This window comes from Rhinopithecus roxellana, chromosome 14 (assembly GCF_007565055.1).
Source record: "Rhinopithecus roxellana isolate Shanxi Qingling chromosome 14, ASM756505v1, whole genome shotgun sequence".
Taxonomy (NCBI): domain Eukaryota; kingdom Metazoa; phylum Chordata; class Mammalia; order Primates; family Cercopithecidae; genus Rhinopithecus; species Rhinopithecus roxellana.
In genome coordinates, this window is record NC_044562.1 from 130,866,662 (window position 1) to 130,880,552 (window position 13,891).

The 13,891-nt window shown below is 36.5% G+C and overlaps 1 pseudogene; it reads left to right on the forward strand.

Annotated features, from left to right (window-relative positions):
- Positions 1–7,425, forward strand: part of LOC104655846 — a 57,708-nt pseudogene extending 50,283 nt beyond the window's left edge.
- The last annotated feature ends 6,466 nt before the right edge of the window (positions 7,426–13,891 follow it).

The window sequence follows — 13,891 nt, forward strand, 5'->3', positions numbered from 1 at the left end:
CTGAAGCTTAGAATGGAGCATGAATAGTCCACATGTAACTGAGAAGTGACTAAGTGCCCTTATGGCTACAGTATTCTGCTGGCTGTATCATGAATGAATTAATTGATGATTATTGGCATCAAGAAGCTTGAAGACCAAAATAAACTCAGTGAAATGTGTTGTATGTTAATACATGGAGCAAGAATACTGAGGCACTTCTAGCTATGTGAATTTGGTCTCTGCATCTCAGTTTATTCAAGGGCTATTTCTGGATAACCATATCTGCATTATATTACATCTTTTCATATATGTGGTTCATGAGTACCATCTGTAAATAAACATTCATCATTTAAAAAATCAAAAGAAAGGGAGTAAAGACTCAAAAATCAGTTAGCTTTTTTTGAAAAGTATTTTGAGTCAAAAATTATTTAATCAATGTATTTGATGATGGAAATGTTTTATTCACTTTCTCAATATGCAATTAACAATTCTTCATTACTGCTTATAGCACAGGAGACAGCTGTTCCAAAAAAGGAAAACATTGCTAATAGACATAAGAATGCAACGAATAACATTTGACAGATTATTAAAGAGATTTTGATGACCTCCTTCCTTACCATACGCACTTCCTAGAAGAGATTTACACAGCTATAGCCATCCATTTTTTCCTAAAAGGAAAACCACTTAGCAAAAGTAGAATAAAGATTTAGATATTTTATTTGGGGTTTTCTGCTTCTCTTTCTCCTAAGGCTAAGAATGTCTTGGCCCTTTTCTTTTTTTTTGCCTCTATTTGTCAGAATGTTAAGTAAATAAATTAATTAAATATAAGTTAATTTTTAAAAAACCCACTTTTCACATTAATGATTACTTTGCAGTGAAAAATAATTCTACCTGAAAAGAGAAATAGAATTGTGAACTATGTTGATCATTGTCATCAATTTAGTATAACTGGAATGTCCCCAGATTCTCCAGTCCTATGGGCATGTCATACTTAACTCTTAAACATCCAGAGTAAATGACAGAGCTCTCATTTCAAGTAACTTGGGTAATCCATCCCCTCATCACCATTCCTTTACTCCTGAGGATTCCTGGGGTCAGACTTAAATGCTCCTGGTGATTGCCATCCACTGCCTGCTCCAAGTTCAACTTTTGATTTCTCCTCTCCAAATCTTGCATGTGCTGCAACTGCCCTTTCTCATCTTGTTTCACATTGCCTGAAACATGGACATAGGCCTACCTCCTTCCTTCTCCAAAACACCATTCTTGCTTTTGACAGATGTTGAGACCTGTGGGGGAGAAAGAGGAACAAAGAACAGAATTCAGCATTAAGGTCCCACCGTGACTCTCTTTCTCACCTTTCTCTTGGTCAGTCTGGACTCCCTTCCATTGAACCTGCTCTCATAACTTCTCTCAGTCTTCCCTCTTAGTTCAGTGCTCTTAGTTCAGTGCTGAGATGCCACCTCCTCACTTTCTATTGCAACCCTCTTTTTTAACTTTTATTTTAAGTTCAGGGGTACATCTGAAGGTTTGTCACATAGGTAAACGTGTCCGGGGGGGGGGGTTGTTAAACAGATTATTTCATCACCCAGGTATTAAACCCACTACCTAGTAGTAATCTTTTCTGCTCCTCTTCCTCCTCCCACCCTCCTTCCTCAAGTAGACCTCAATGTCTGTTGTTTCCTTCTTTGTGTTCATCAGTTCTCATCATTTAGCTCTCACTTATAATTGAGAACATGCAGTATTTGGTTTTCTGTTTCTGCGTTAGTTTTCTAAGGCCAATAGTTTCTGGCTCCATCCATGTCCCCAGAAAAGACATGATCTCATTTTATTTTTTTATGACTGCATAGTGTTCTGTAGTGTATATGTATCACATTTTCTTTAACCAGTCTGTCACTGATGGGTATTTAGGTTGATTCCATGTCTTTGCTATTGTGAATAATCTTGCAATGAATATTATGTGCATGTGTCTTTATGATAGAATGATTAATATTCCTCTGGGTATATACCCAGTAATGGGATTCCAAAGTATACTATAGGGGGTTACAGTAACCAAACAGCATGGTACTGGTACAAAAACAGGCACATAGACCAATGGAACAGAATAGAGAAACCAGAAATAAGGCCACACATCTACGACCATCTGATCTTTGACAAAGCTGACAAAAACAAGCAATGGGGAAAAGACTTCCTATTCAATGAATGGTGCTGGGATAACTGGCTAGCCATATGCAGAAGATTAAGGCTGGACTCCTTCCTTATACTCTATACAAAAATTAACTCACTATGGCTTAAAGACTGCCCAAAACTATAAAAACCCAGAAGACAACCTAGGCAATACCTTCCTGCACATAGGAACAGGCAAAGATTCCATGACAAAGACACCAAAAGCAATAAAAACATTGGCAAATGGCATCTAATTAAACTTAAGAACTTCTGTACAGCAAAAGAAACTGTCAACAGAATAAACAGACAACCTACAGAAAGGGAGAAAATATTTGCAAACTATGCATTTGACAAAGGTCTAATATCCATCATCTATAATGAACTTAAATTTACAAGAGAAAAACAACCCCATTAAAACGTGGGCAAAGGACATGAATAAACAAAAGAAGACAGAGATGTGGCCAACAAACATTTGAAGAAAAGCTCAGCATCACTGATCATTAGCAAAATGAAATCAAAACCACAATGCGATACCATCTCATACCACTCAGAATGACTATGTATTAAAAAAGCAAAAAATAACAGATGCTGATGAGGTTGTGGAGTAAAAGGAACACTTATACATTGTTGGTGAGAGTGTAAAGTGGTTCAACCACTGTGGAAAGCAGGATGGCAATTTCTCAGAGAGTTAAAAGAAGAACTACCAGTTGACCCAGCAACCCTCTTATAGAGTAGTTTAATTCCCTTTTATTCTATTTCTGTCACCTAGATAAACCTGTGCATACATGAACTTGTCTTAACAACAACACATTTCCCTGAGATAAATTATTTTGCTCCCCTCCCTGAGATGAGCCTCATCTCATTCATAAAGCATCAGAGGAAGAGTTCAGTTCATGTCTGTCTCCCTCAGATAAGGTATATGATGAAGGTGACTGTAGTTTTCTATTTTTAAAAAATAGCAATAGTTACTTTGTTATATTAACATAGCCAATACAAATATATTGGTTAGCTTTTGGAAAAATAGATAAAATCTAGTTTCCAACATTGGGAACAAATTTGATCCCAAGAAATCTCTAATCAGATATTTTCGTATCGATGTCAGTGAACAAAATAATTCTTTAAACCCCATTTTCCATTTACTCAACAGACTGAAACATTTCCTAAAGTTGAATATTGACCTAGAACTTGGAATATCTGTACCACATTGGTTTACACTAGGTTCTGTTTTTATCAAGATTCTTTGGGTCACTTTCTCAATGGAATTTGCCTCATAATTACATAAAAGGGAAGATGCTTCTGTGTATGTTCATTTGTTGCAGGGTAATATTGTCCATAGCTGCTCTGCAATGCACAAAACTGAGTACTCATGGTATATAGGGAGGCATATAGGGAGATTCATCTCTGTTCCTAGATCTTTGTAAAGACTTTGGCACAGAGACAATACTCAGTAAACATGTTTTAATTGAACTGAATAATTGTTTATTATTATTTCAGAACTACAATAAGCTCTGAACATACATCCAAGGAAAAAGAGTATATTTCAGCTAAAACTGACTTAATGAAATCAGAGAACACAGAAATTTCTGGATATTTGCAGATGGAGTTTAATAAATAGGAATAAAAGACTCAATAAACACACACACACACACACACACACACACACACACACACACACACACACTCTACAAATGGAAGCAGCCAGACAAAAGCAATGAAGAACAACTAAAACTAATTAGGGAAAGAAAAATAAATTGAAATCAGAATTAAATGACAACATTTACTGGTCAGCTTATTGAAATTTATGTTGCTTGATGGAAATCAACCTTTCCTCTGTTTCTAAATATCTATTACAGAATTACCCCAACTCAAGAGATAGTCATTTAGTGATAACTAGTAGAAGTTCCTGATAATGGAGATGAAAGAAATTTGATCTGGGGATAAAAAAGAAGAGACATAAGAACAAGAGAGTTGGATTTCTTAAAAAAATGTGGAGTGTCCCACACTGAAATTGTATCAAAGAAATGTTTTTTCTGCAAATGTTATAGCCAAACATCAATTGGGAGGGTTGCTATTTAAAAGGCAGCCTGTCTGGTTAAGGGAGATGAGCCAGAAGGAGATCACTGAAGCTTTCTGTCTGTCCTCTCCTTACCTGAGTAAGGAAGGAGGCAAGTCATTGTGTGTTATTTAAATGCAGTGAAAAAAAAATCTGGTTTACATCATGGTGAAAACAAAAGTAACACCATATGTTGTGCCCACCGAGAGCCATTATGATAATGCATCAGTCGGGAGGTGCATAATTGCTCAGCTCAGAAATGGCATCAAGTCACATCACTGACACCAGCACATTTTCTGCAATTAGTGTTTGGTTCTTTTTTCTCTGCCAGGTTAAAAATAATAATAATGATGATAACAGAGCCTCTCTTCAGCCACTGAAATGCTGATTTTCTTGTAATGTCTTGTTTGCCGGCAATCTCTTATTTAGGAAGACAATTCACTGTCTTTGGAATAAAAGATTTTGTAATAAATACTCACAACCCTCATTTATTTTCATTGAATGGAAGTTTTATTCTTTCTACTTCATTCCAATTCCACCTTCTCCTAGAGCATATCCTACAGTTACCTCTCCCTCTTCTGAAATGTAAGTAGAACATCAGTTATCTTAGGCTATTTATTATTTAGCCTATTCTTTGTCTTGGTTCATCTCTTGGGTTGAATTAAATCTGGGAACTTTAGCTTAATCCATGCACGAGAGTCAAGGGTCTTTGAGCATTCTATAATCATATGCAGAACTGTATGGGTATGTATTGTTTGTGTATTTTTCTGGAGAGTCAGTTACTCTCACTAAATCATAAAGGGGACTTGGGAACCAAAAGTAGCTCAAGACATTTAATCCTAGAAGCACAAAGAAGGTATAAGTTGTCTCTTATATTGCTTTTGCCAAATCCAGTTTAACACTTCAGTAATGTTAACTAATGTGTCATGGTTCTAAGGGCCTTTACTTTATTAGCTCAGTGAATCCTTGTAGCAGTCTATGAACGGATTATATTATCACCTCTGTTTTACAGATGATAAAACTGAGACACAGGTTCATAAAGTTGGTAAGAGGGAAAGCCAGGCTTCATACTCAGGCAATTGGGTTTTAGAGACCATGCTCTTTATTACTGCCTGTACTGACTGTGTATGTAATAGGCATGTATTAGAAGGCCCATAAATAGAAACTCATTATTATTTTAGATTTCTGAATAGCAGGTTTGCTTTTTTAGTCTCAAGATTGCAATCAGTGGAAATGCACTAGCAGACTAATTCATGTATTTTATAAGCACTTATTACACATCTTTCATCTGCTTACCATTGTGCAATAATTCACTTAAATTATCTCATGTAATGCTTGTAGTTGCATTCAAGGTAAGTAAGATAATCTGCATTTTACAGATGAGAAATTTAAGTGCTGAGAGGCTCATCTCACAAGCCTCATCTCATTCATAAAGCATCAGAAGAAGAGTTCAGTTCATGTCTGTCTCTCTCAGATAAGGTATTCTGTAGCTTCTCTGCAGGGTTAGAATTTCAGTTAAATACTACAAACATTGCTAAAGGGTCTTCTGAACTTGGGGACAAGATTTATAGAAATCCACCTAGTTATTGTCAGTCCAAGGCAGCATCATTTTTTATATAGGGACGAGAGTAAAAAATCATTTATTTGAGTAAATCATCATTACTGTGCTCTTTTTTTCCATTTTAATTTTTACTGTTAAAGACTCTTGTCTGAATTCCAGACTAACAACTACCTTTCTCATGTCACCACCTGAATATCCACTAGGTATCTCAAATCTATATTCCTGAAACCAGAGGCCTGATGATACAAAACTGCTCGTCCCTCATTCTTCTCCTCTCCAATAATTGCAATTCTGTCTTCTCAGGCTCCCACGCAGAAATCACTGGGGTCATCACTGATTCTTCCCATTTACCCATATCCTACATCCAAACTGTTGGCACACCTTGTTGGATCTAGGAGTATAATACATAAAAACTCCCACCACTTCTTTTCTCCTCCCAGCTCGCTGGTCTATGGGACCTGCCCCCACCTATCCCCAGGTGATTATAGTAGCCTTCTCACTGTTCTCCCCACCTCTGCCCTTATGCTCCAGTACTCTCTTCTCATCTGTGTGGCCAGGGTGACCTTATTAAATGTATATTGAGTCATCCTAATGTGCTGTTCCATACAGAAACCATGTTTTGGTAGTGAAGTTGAAACTGAAATTAATTTAAATGAATGCAACTTAAAATTCGGGTCTTCAGTCACACTTGAAACTCAAGTCCTAAGCCACCTTTCAAGTGCTCCATAGCAACAAGTGGTGAGTGACAATCCTGCTGGACAATGCAGATATAGAACATGTCCATTGGTTCAGAAAGTTCTATCAGACAGCATTATGGTGGTTTCCCATTGGGCCCCAAGTGATCTGGCTCGCTCATCCACTCCCCACCCCTAATCTCTCCAACCTCATCTCCTTCCCTTCTGCCCTCACTCATTCAGCTCCAATTTCACTGGCTTCCCGGCTAGTTCTTTAACGGGCCAAGTATCATCCTGCTTCAGGTCCTTTGCAGCTGCTCATCTGTCTCCTGGAGTCATCTTCCACCTGATATCTTCATGGCTTGCTGTCAGGTCTCTGCTGAAATATCAGATTATTAGAGAGACTCTGTGACTACCCTAGTTAAAACAGCAACCCATCAAAGTATTTAACCCTCTTAGCACTTACTCAGATTACTTTTTCATTTAGCATTTATCACCATATATTTACTTATTTTTCTCTCTCCTCCCGTACTCCTTGAAATACGAGCTGCACAAAGGACAAGATTATTATTTTGTTCTGTTCTAAGCATCTAGTGTGCTTTCTGGCAGACTGCAAATGAAAGAAAGAATAAATGAAAGCATGAATTGTGTTTTATTGCACAGGAAGCAGTGGCTGGGACAAGCTGTGGAAAAAGTACGGATGTGCTTACCCCAGGATGACCTCTGCCTGTATGTCACATCAGATGACCTCACTTAGATGCTGGACAACCTAGGGCTTAAGTATGAGTGCTATGATCTTTTGTCCACCTTGGACATATCTGATTGCTTTACTGATGGTAATGAAACTGCAGAACTGCTTTGGGATTTTTTGACTGAAACGTGCAAATCTCAAAGCAGAGCTTGTGAAAGATCTACAAGAGCCTGAATTTAGTACTAAGAAAGAGGGGAAGTTTCTTTTTAATAATAATCTGAGTTTCATAGTGATTGGGGCATAACTATGAATCACAAAAGTATATTCAAAAATTATATTTTGAACAACTCTGATTGCTCATTGATTTCCATATTAAAATTACAAACACCTACATTAATGTAGATAAAGCACTGCTTGGGTATGAGATGTAGCGAATTCCAAGACATTTTTGGACTTCCATTTGGAATCATATGGGACATTGCTGGTCTTATCCTGTCCCTCCTCCGGGAAGAGAGACCACATGCAGGCTCAACACAACATAAGCTAGAAAAATTAGATGACTGAATTTCTATGGCATATTGATAATAAAATTCATTCCATTTGCTGATTGTCTGAAATTTTCTAGAATAATAATAAAATATATACTATAGATTCTTTATTAGTGAAGTATGCACTTATCAATACTTTGAACTCAAAGCCTGTGTTACTGTTTTGGCCATTTTGTGAAGAAATATTTCTCTTTGTACATTCTTCTATTGTACTTTTTATCTCATTTTTATTAATTTTTAAGAATAAGCACCTTTAGAATACTAAAAATTAATTCTTTATCATATGTTGTCATTTCTTCACATGGTGTTTCTCTTGTAATTTTATCTGTGAATTAATAGATTTTTGTTTGTATTTTTGATATACTGAAGTTTTCTATTATATTCAGCCAAATTTTTTAAAGTCTGGGCTTTGGCACATTTTAAAAGACCTTCTAAAACCAAGGTTTTAGAATACTAACATTTTATTAAAATAATATTATAGTTTTTTTTTTTTTAAATGAAGTCCTTAATATGTTTGAAATTTAGGTAAGTATAACAGTGAGAACAAACTGTTTCCCCTCAAAATAATAGCCAGATATATAAATAAAATTTATTGAAGAACAAAAAACCACAAAACTAAAACCTGTTCTAGCTTAAAATGCACCTTTTACCAGATTTCTAGGAATTGCATAAATGCAAGGTTCTAGAAAACCTTCAATGCATTTTGATACTTTATAGTTTCTTATGTCACTCTTAAGACCTCCTGTAAGACCAAGAGTCATTTGGACTGTAGGATTTCAGGGGGGTTTTGAAAACATATTTGATGCTTTTTATTTTTAATAATAACCCTCTATCATTTTTTACATAAATAGTACATATCTTTAGATAAGTAAATAGCTAATTTAATAATTAATTAATAAATATTTTAAGTATGTAAATAATTAGTACTCCCTGTCAGAAACAAAACAAAAGTAAGGTTTTACTAAACAGCTCATGAGCCCTCATTCTGCCAATGAGGAAGCCTTCAACCCGGTGTGATACTCAGTCTTTCATGTAATAGGCCTTCCATGTAATGCTGATGTATAATCACTCTAAAAACTTAAACGACCTCTCTCAATCACCTAGTTTATCCCCAGGAAATATACTGGCATAGAGAGCCTATTTACACTGATAAGCTACCAAGCTTTGTTGTTCATAATAAGTAAGACGGACTTGTATTGCTCTCTCTTTCTTTTGGACAACTTCATCATTGCTTTCTGAATTATACGTTCCAGCAAATGAAACGACAGTTCTCCAATCAGATTCCTGAGTATGAACACTGAATCATTAATCATCCTGATATGTGCTACTGACAAAGGAAATCTGTGAGGCACATATGATTGATGGGTATGGGGCCATGAAGACCTTGAAGAGCTTCACCAGAAATATGGAAATCAAGACTTTACAGAGTCTTTTGTATAAAGCACACATGCAAAAACAAACAAAAATAGACCTAACAATCCTATTGAAAGATGCAAAACAATTGCAGTCCATAGATTGGTGTTTGTAAATATGGCCTTTTTCTCATCCTTGTTAAACCTTTAGTATACAAGGATAAATAAATTCTCATCTGCTTAATTTTAATGCAATTGAAACACACAGCCTTTTTAAAGAGAGAAATTCCCATGAAAACCTACTAGCTAGCCATGGGAAGCTATATAAGTTCAAGGGATAAACCTATCCCTGATTTATTCTTGCACTGTATGATATAACCAACATTTGGGGCAGTCACATACTAACTTTTCAGGTTTGTTCTTGTGTTTCAGAAAAAAGTGCTCGGGGTGAATTTGGAATGTTGTTTTATGTATCGTGGATCTCTCAGTGTTTAACATGGTGCCTTGCATATGGTAAATGCTAAGTAAAGGGGCATCAATGAATTTTTTCCTTCTCAAACATTTATTTTGTACCTTGTGTGTTCATATTATTATTATAAACAGAGCTCAAGAAAGCCAACAAAGTTATGTGTTGCCATTAGTATGAGTGTAAACTTTAACTTATTTAGGACTCTTTCAGACACTTTTTTGCATGTTTTGTTAGGGCATATTGCCAAAACCCAAAGAGAAAGCGTGATATGGAGCACAGAATTTTAGGGCTTGATATTTGCTTGTTATAAAAATTGGTGACTTTCTTAATTAAAAACCCTACCATTTTGGGCCACAAAAATTAAGTAATTTCTAATGCACATCCATAAAAAGAGATGCAAAGGCCATAGAGAATACTAGATCTTAAGTCTGTGGAACTGCACAGACCAAATGTATATTTAATGTATTTTAAATGTTTGTTTAATGAGAATAGCTTGCACATAATAATTTATTATTGAAATCATATTTGTATGTGTCACCTCATCAGAATGTTACTTCTAAGAAAATGTGAACTTCTTGCGAAGTCCCACAGTGGAGTGAGTGGATTAAAATAACCTTGTTAAATAGAGCTAAAAAGCCGGACTTAACTGGGTACAAATTCTGGTTGTATTAATTATTCACCAAGTGACATTAGGCACTTTATTTTCTCTCTATTCTCATATTTCTTCATCTGCAAAATGAAGTGAATCATAGTATCTACCTCAGAAGATGGTTATGAGAAGCCTAGGAGTTAAGCTTCACAAATATGGACATAAAGTGTTAGACTCATCAGGAGTACTCAAAAATATTAACCACTGCTGTTATTAGTTACTCATGGAAACTCAATACAAAACGCAGAGTAAATAAACAGGTTAAGGAAAATTACAACTAAGGCCAGAGAGCTAGTACGTGTAGGATCTGGCCTAGTTTCTGACCTTGAGATTCTTAGCCACAGGAAGATGGCCTCTGTGTCTTTCAGAGCTAAGCTGGTCGTCCAAGAGACTCAACGTGCCTTCAGGATTGCACCATCCAAGCCCCAACGTAAGGGATCTGCCTCCCTTGGCTATCCATGCTCTATGTGCCTGTGCTCAGTACTATGTGAAATGGCCCCATCTCAACCCTGCCTAATGAGACTATCCAGCTGGCACATGGATAGAAACCTATAAGCAGAAATTGATGAAACGGTCTTTCTGAAAATTATGAAATGCATCCATTAAAAATTCTCTTAAAAATTTGAAACTACAAATCTGGGGCAATAAGACATTCATTCACTTATTCGTGATATATACAGTTAATCAGTATCTATTGAGTTCCTCTTAGGTGTGAGGGAGTTTTCGAAGCAAAGGACATATCACAGCAAAACAACAACAACAACAACAACAACAACAAAGTTCCAGACCTCATTGACCTGATTTCTAGTGGGTAAAATAGACAAAAAATAAATATATGCCAGAGAATGATAGGTGGTATTAAGAAAATAAAAGTAAATAAGGGGAAAAGAGTACCAGATGATGTAATATTAAGTGGAGTGATCAGGGAAGCGATCTTTAAACAAATGAGATTTGAACAGAGATTGAAATGCAGTGAAGGAGCAAACCATGCATAGAGTTGGGAGAAGAGCATTTGAAGAAGTGCGAATACAAAGGCCCTGATGTGGAAATGAGCTTGACATATCTAAAGGACAATAAGGAGGTGAGTTGGCTTTCTATAGTAGCTGAGCTGAAAGGTCCTAAGATAGATTCAAGTCTAGAGTCGCCACTGTGGGCCACATGTGTGAGGACCTCACTAGGTTGCCATGGTTTGAAGGTGAGGCATGGAACCAACTTGCAGAGAGAATGAGAGATGCCAGGAGTGTAAGACCACATGGGCTTGGAATGGGAGATGAGCTTTGGCTGTCTCAAGGAAGGGTCCTTGCAATTTCTGTTCCCGTCTGTGTCTAACCTGAAAACAAATACCATTTTACTCCAGGTGTCCTTGTGGGTGTCTGCTTCTTGCCTCCCAAATGTCTTAGGTAGAGCAAAATAGAAGATCTTATTTGGTTCTTACCTCATGAATTAGAAAGATTATTTATTATTATCCTATTTCATAGGTGAGGAAACTGAGATACTAATACATTGAACAATTTAACCCAGCTCCCAAAGCAAGTTGATAACAGGAAATTAGTCAAACCCTATATCTACCGACTCACACTGTATGTCTACATATTGGACAAGTTAAATACGTGATTTCATTCATCTTAGATGCAGAGTATGACTTTATAGAACTAAATCACTATTGCCCCCAAATATCCACTTGCACGTTGAAGGGGATCTGATCATAAAAGGGAAGAAGAAGCAATCAGAGGATCAGAGTACTACGAAAAAAAATCACCTCCTTGAATAACGAGATAGGACTCTTTCTAAATACTACACTTCACTAATAAGTTCATTTTAAGCTTGTCATAAATATCTGATTTTTCCATCTCATTGCCTTGACTTTTGCCTGTATTTCTCTGCCTCACCTCCTACCAGGTCCCAGACATCACCAATGTCATGTTTAAATTATCTGTCATCCATACCCTAGTTCCCCTATGATTCATAAACTGTGCAATACACATCCATAGTACACGATCAACTAATGCAGGATAGTTAAAGCTAAGGATCCTGTAATCCATTTCTCAATGTGATATACACCATAAAAAGGCAACTGCAGTAAAAGGGGGGTTGATTTAAGAGGCTCCCTGGGTAACGACAGTCACAATTTCTAAATGTGCCAAAAATTAATTAGGACTCTGAGTCAAACTGTAGTAATCTCTGTGGCAATGGATTAATAAATACAACAAGACCATGTTCTGAAGCTACACTGACACACGGGGATATTCTGTATAAGCAGTGTCTTTCCATGATCATATTTTTCTCTTGAAGAATTATCTGTTTCCTGATTTGTCTTAATGATACTTGAAGGACTTTGCAAACAACCTGCTTAGGATAGAAAATGTTGAAATAAATCACAGGAGCCATCAGGTATAGTCCAAGTTTGGTGAGTTCTCCAAAGACATTTGCTATAGAAGATGCAGAAAAGTGTCAGTACCTTTATTTATGTTCTACAGCTAACTAATTTCATGCTAATTTCATTTCTATACTGTGATTCCTTTTTTTGCATGTGTTGATATATGAGTTTCATGAGTTAATTCTCTGGTTTTCAATGCAGGCAGACTGGACATAAATACCAGGGTTTTGTAGAAGAGGCAGTTGTTCCATGCTGCTTGTTATCAGCACGAGCACACTGCAGCCTTAGCTTATTTATCAAGATATTGCTGCCATGCTGCACATTTCCCAACAGACTTCATCTACCCCACAATAGCCTTTAATGGAAGATGCATTACCCTCCTCGTGGTTTGTTTATAATTATTTTTATTAGGGTTTTTATTTCTCCAGGACTGACTAGGAGAAGAGTTTGGTCTTATTCCTCATTGTATAAGTTACCCAGGCAAGGAAGTTAGCCAGGGCTTACTAATCCAGGAGAAGCCTCATGGCATGAATTTGTTTGGGCAAGGTTGGCAACTTTTGAGTTTCCCATCTGTGTGTCCTAGGAATGGTGGAGCAAAAACTGGCTCTTCAGGTTGGCTGCTTCCCTGTTTTCTTTGGCCACTCTAATTCATAGTTTCCAGCTTGAAAAAGAGTTAATCATGGAAGAAGATTATTTGCTAAATAAAACAGACCACAGGGGATTTAAAAGACCCCATTTTAATAATAGTTAACATATTTGAAGGCTTATGATGTGTCGTACTCATGTTAAGTTTATAGGCATTATGCAATCTAATCCTCATGACAAGCTTATGAGTGAGTTAGTTACAATTTCTATTCCAGTTTCACAAAGAAGGAAACTGAGGTTTAAATTATATATTAAATTATATAATATGTGCCACATTCTCACTTCTGGAGGAGCCAGAATTCTAATACACACAAATTAACCCCAGGGCCATGTTCATAACCACTGCATCTTGCTGCCTTTAATGTTGACCTCCATTGACTCTCTGTCCCTTTTCCTCCTCTTTAAGTTTCACATAGGAATTATCTCCTAGCTTCTTAATTTGTATTCTATTTCCCAGAATGGATCTCACCTGGTCACTCTAGTATAAAGATAGCACCTGTTTGACTTGATCAACTTTGGCCCAGAATATATTATCTTCAAGAGGAAAATACATTATCTTCAAGAGGCAACTCCTGTATTGCTGTGGCTTGGTCTCTTGGGCAAGAGAGAACAATCCCAGGGAACTGATCCATTATTTTGACCTTGTATAAACGTATCCTCAGTTACTACGTATCTGATAACAAGAGCCTATTTTATTTTATTTTATTTTTATTTTTATTTATTTTTTATT